Genomic DNA, 5,540 nt, shown 5'->3' on the forward strand with positions numbered 1-5,540 from the left:
GGTGTTGTTTTAGAGCGGTTTTGAAGGAGGATACACAGTAAATTCTATAGTGTAAAATCAACACTTAAAGAGTTAAATTTGACACTACTCAATCGTCTATTTGGTCCTAACCTGAGCTGGTGTTAAATTTACTCTTTCCATAGTGTTAAATTTATAGAGTTAAATGAACACAAAATAGAGTCAAAATTGTAACACTGTGGAGTGTTGTTCAACTTATTACTCTTGAGTAGTGTTGATAAATTACTCTTCTGTGGTGATAATTGTACACCAAGTTAAATGTATTTGCTCATTAACACTGCTTTGGTGTTGAAATAAAACTCTGATAAGGTTTGATAATACACTAGTATGATGATTATTCACTCCCTTGCAGTGAAGAAAAAATTATTTAGTAAACAGTAAAAATGTGCTAAACATTGCAGTTTTTATTAAACCTCACACTATTTCTGGAAAAAAAAATGGTGCTCATTCTACTTGATTTACTCTTGTGCAGTGTCAAATTAAGTCTCACCAACCTTGTCTTGTAAATAGCAAGTGAGTGCAAAACACAGTAATACAATATCATACGTTTAGTAACCTTTATTTGTCAGGCAGGACAATCAACTTTAGGGACAAAATACATAAAGGGTGAACTTAGGTCTGCATGAAATGGCAATATGGGACAACATACATTGTGGAACATGATGTTCCATACGCCATTTGAACATCAAATGGTTTGGAGTGAGGCATGAATGTGTACATGTTGTGGAGCATGGTGTGGTATGATGTCGCAAACACAAAGTGTGCTTTAAACAGTTCATCAAATGCACCAAGAGAGGAGTGTGACCTGCAAGGTACGGCATTCTTGTCAAGAATTATGAAAAACTCGTGGATTGTATTCTTCCTCACTCCAACAGCCAGGAGATAGGGTTGAGTGGTGGTAATAATGGTGTCAAGATGTTCTAAGATGCTTTATCCAGTCTATGGAGAGAAGAATAAAAAAATCGACACGGTTGTGGTAATATAATAGAAATGATTACATAAATTATTGTAAACTAAATATCCTTTATTAGAGAACAATGCAAACCTTTTTGAAGACCATAAGCTGCTTCTCAGCCCAGGATGCAGAAACTTTTCCTGGCCTCTTCCGACCTAGAGCAGTCGGTGGGATCAAGTGTAAGAGCAGCAAAATCTATGAGAGGTCGCTGTCCCAACCTGAAACAGAAAAAGTTTGATAGCCTACTTCAAATGTGGACCAACAATTTAATTTAATACACTGCAAGGTCAGTGGCATTTTCATTAATATATATATATATATATATATATATGGCACTTTAAAAACACCTGAAGAAGCTCTTTTTTCCCCAAAAATCTTCTTGGTGAGGCCAAAAACTTTGGATTTTTGTTCTAATCATGGTTGTAAGTCCGCATTTTGAACATGCTTTCTCATTTAAATGAATGTATCCTTACAAACATCTTACCAAAGTCAACGTTCACTTCAGCCCCATCCTCAGGAGGGTCAGCTGCCATCAGGAGTTCCTCAAGCTCAAAAATGGAGGGAAGCTTTCTGTATTGTTGGAAGATCTTCTTTTTGAATGTGGATGACCACTTCTCCAGAAACTTGCACGATTAATCCTCTCCAAACATTAGAACTAAATCCTGTTCAACCTGTGGTGGGAAGTTAGTTACCAATTTTAAAATTACACAGTAAACGACAGTTAAAATGTGCAATAGTTGTACAACATTAATACAGAAAATGTTGAGATAATTACCAAGCCATTGAGGTCTTTAAAACGAGGAAAATAAGATAGAATGTTGCTTGACTGCTGTTGGTCCAGGACCATGTTATGCCGATGGGCAAATGTCAGCTTTATCTTTTTGATGACCATGTCCACGTCAGCCGAATGTTTCATCAGTGACATCGCTTCCAAGACAGGACAATCTCTGGATGGAATTGGGTAACTCGTCAAACAATTGGTCCTCCCGACTTGTCTTCATCAGATGGTCCTTCCGCCAAAGCTAAACAATATAGGGACATATGACTCATGACAATCACATACAGTTCAAAACACTTTGTCAGCTGAATGTGACCCAACTTTTATGAAAAAATATTTGGCTATTGGCTGAAAAGCATTGCAACAAATGCAACAAAACCAATAAGTGCTCCTATGACTATTCTATTCAATACATTTTTCAAGAATAATATAGGATTACCTCCAAATGATGATCGCCTTTCTTTAGCACTGCATCTCTGAATAGTTTTAATTCTCCATAAAAATGTTCCTTTAAGAGAATTGCAAAAATAGGTACTATTAGTCACAACATACTTTGGGAAAACTCAAAATAAAGACAATAACAACAATTAAGAGTGTGTAACCCACATAGCCTTTCTTGGAAAATGGGTCTCTGAGGTTGGGGAACAAGTTCACAATTCCTTGTGCATACATTTCCTTCACCTGTCTTGACGGAGATGTACTTAAAAAAAATCACATTCAAGTTTATTCGTCATACACAGGTTTTATAAGATGAAGTGAAATGTTTATTATTTACTTTAGATTACTCTGAAACCTAAATAAGAACACGTGCCAATCAAAACCAATAAACAGCTTACCCATTCTTCTCTGTCATCTCAGCTGCCAGTATATTCACCAATTTTCTTCTGCTCTGTTCTGTCAAGGACTTAGTTCAGTTGTATTCATTTATTATATATTTCTCCACCCGATTTCTTGGTAAGAATGGATTTCACCAGCTGAAATAAAAATATCAAACCAAAATATAAACAGTTTAAGAAATCTATATTTAGTACAATACAATGTTAAAATCTGGACAGAACTTAAACATAGCCCTCATACAATGCAATTTATGATCATTGTTTGAACCATTTGAATCCTTGTTCAATAGAAAGCATTAGTGCCTGTATGAAGTCTTACTTGCATAGTTTCAGAGTCCAGCCTCTGACGCTTTCTGGTAGGCGTGTCTTCAAGGATGATTGTGTCTGAGTCGGATGAACAAACGGATGATTGTGACTTTTGAGAGGTTACCATGGAGACAGATTCTAACCACCATTGCAAAAAGGAGAAATAAGACATGTTGGACACAATTTGCTCATAAAACCACACCTAATCGGCGTGGCGCAGTGGTGAGTGTGGCCGTGCGCAACCCGAGGGTCACTGGTTCAAATCCCACCTAGAACCAACCTCGTCACGTCCGTTGTGTCCTGAGCAAGACACTTCACCCTTGCTCCTGATGGGTGCTGGTTGGCGCCTTGCATGGCAGCTCCCTCCATCAGTGTGTGAATGTGTGTGTGAATGGGTAAATGTGGAAGTAGTGTCAAAGCGCTATACAAGTACAACCCATTTATCATTTATTTAATCTAATGGAGAATATTGGTTTACTTTAAAAACAAAAGCTACTTAGCTTGATTATAAATAAAGATTTACCTCTTCTCAATATTGGAATAAAAATGTTAATATAGCTTACAAATTTAAAGCGGCAACAAACCTGTTTTGTATTTGATGGTTAGTACCCCAGTGGCTGGATCCTTCACAATTTCCTTAAAAACATAATCATATATCTCAGTCCCTGAACTGTCAACAACTTTGACACCTTCATTTACAGCTGGGACACCGAATTTGGCAAATGCTAGGAAATAGAAAAAAAGCAGAAATTGACAGGTCATTTGATATATGTTTTAAAGGAGTTTCAAATCAGTTATTTTGAAGCAAAACATACAGCCAAAGTTGAAAGGCCCAGTCAAAACAAATACTGTATACACAAATATAAGAAAAATGATCATTAGAAAAACCTAATGACTTGATACTCCTATATATAATTTCAAATAGGGCTACCAAAAAAAAGGGCCAACAAATGTGAAATTGCACACTCAATTAAAAAAAACACATAAAATTAAACATGATTTATGATACCTGTAATCTTATCTGCATATTTTCACGCTGGTAAGCTAACAGGTGATTGTTTAGTAACCTCGCCATTAACAATGTAAAAGCAAAAATATTTACACACGCCTCATGATTTTGTGCTCTGGCCACCCACGCTCAATACTGCCTAGACCAGGGTTACTCACTATTTTTTTCGCCACATCTCCAGAGCATAACTATGTACAATTTACATATTAAATATGTTATTTCATATAATGTTTGAAATTTTCCCACATCCCTCACAAAAACGAAGTCTGAGGTGGCTAACATTTTAGCTAGCATTCACTGGGTGACACTAGCCCTCTTAGAATACCATATTTTTTAGATACAAAACCGTACACAAATAGCTTCATTACATATTGAGCAACAATATAAAGTAAATTCTGACATGATGCTACAAATTATAAATAATTGATTTAGTAAGAGAGGAGAAGCAACTTACCACAGTACTTAAACGTTCAGAAAATGGCTTCCAGAACATTCTTCAGGGTGTGGACACGAGGAGGGGCTGGAGGGCGTGGCTAATCAGAGTACCTCTAACACTGTCTCGTTCAACGATGGAAATCAACACCAACACTGGGGGGCGTTTTACTCCAGCTGTTTTTGTAATAACTCTGATAGATATAATGCATGTTAACACTGCATATTTAACACTGGGGATTTTACTGTGTAGAGAAGCACTTTTACACCTGTTGGGAGTGCATTCCACATTGATGAGGCACAGAAAGAGAATGAATTACTTTACACATTCTAATAAGATGATAAATGTTAAATATGAAATTGATTATAAACCCGATAAACATACAATTTTAACACAGTGGTTGTTGGTGTGAGGGAGGTGCAGCAGCTTCAGTAAAATATTGAAAAATAACTTTCGGGAAACCCAAAATATCTTAAATTGATTGACTTGAGAGTAAACAAGATTCCAACGCAAAATATGCAATGGAAAATCTGTTTTTATGGACTAGGGCAGTGGTTCTCAAATGGGGGTACGTGTACCCCTGGGGGTGCTTGAAGGTATGTATTCTAAAAATAGCAACAATTCAAAAATCCTTTACAAATATATTTATTGAATATTTCAACAAAATATGAATGTAAGTTCATAAACTGTGAAAAAAGCACAACAATGCAATATTCAGTGTCGACAGCTAGATTTTTTGTGGACATGTTCCATGAATATTGATTTCTTTTTTTTGTGAAGAAATGTTTAGAATTAAGTTCATGAATCCAGATGGATCTCTGTCACCACTCTAAATTGATGATTACTTCTATGTGTAGAAATCTTTATTTATAATTGAATCACATGTTTTTTTTCCAACAAGTTTTTAGTTATTTTTTATATCATTTTTTTCCCCCTAATGGTTCAAGAAAGACCACTACAAATGAGCAATATTTTGCACTGTTATACAATTGAATATATCAGAAACTGATGACATAGTGCTGTATTTTACTTCTTTGTCCCTTTTTTTCAACAAAAAATGCTTTGCTCTGATTAGGGGGTACTTGAATTAAAAACAATTTCACAGGGGGTACATCACTGAAAGAAGGTTGAGAACCACTGGACTAGGGTAAGTTGTATTACTTTTGAATAGATGAAAACCATGGAATTAAAACAAGGAAAAAACA

The 5,540-nt window shown here is 35.8% G+C and overlaps 1 long non-coding RNA gene across 9 annotated transcripts; it reads right to left on the minus strand.

Annotated features, from left to right (window-relative positions):
* Window positions 1-561: 561 nt before the first annotated feature.
* Window positions 562-4,445, minus strand: LOC133551139 (uncharacterized). Of its 9 annotated transcripts, none has more exons than XR_009806431.1 (10): window positions 4,357-4,445; window positions 3,478-3,618; window positions 2,907-2,971; window positions 2,588-2,725; window positions 2,358-2,451; window positions 2,191-2,259; window positions 1,749-1,995; window positions 1,458-1,644; window positions 1,064-1,191; window positions 562-957 (listed from the first exon to the last, which is right to left on the minus strand). It is a non-coding gene; the product is annotated as an uncharacterized LOC133551139 (long non-coding RNA). The 9 variants fall into 9 exon arrangements; XR_009806435.1 differs by having other exon boundaries at window positions 2,907-3,031; XR_009806433.1 differs by having other exon boundaries at window positions 2,907-3,031; window positions 3,174-3,618.
* Window positions 4,446-5,540: the final 1,095 nt, after the last annotated feature.

This window comes from Nerophis ophidion, linkage group LG04, assembly GCF_033978795.1.
Source record: "Nerophis ophidion isolate RoL-2023_Sa linkage group LG04, RoL_Noph_v1.0, whole genome shotgun sequence".
Taxonomy (NCBI): Eukaryota; Metazoa; Chordata; class Actinopteri; order Syngnathiformes; family Syngnathidae; genus Nerophis; species Nerophis ophidion.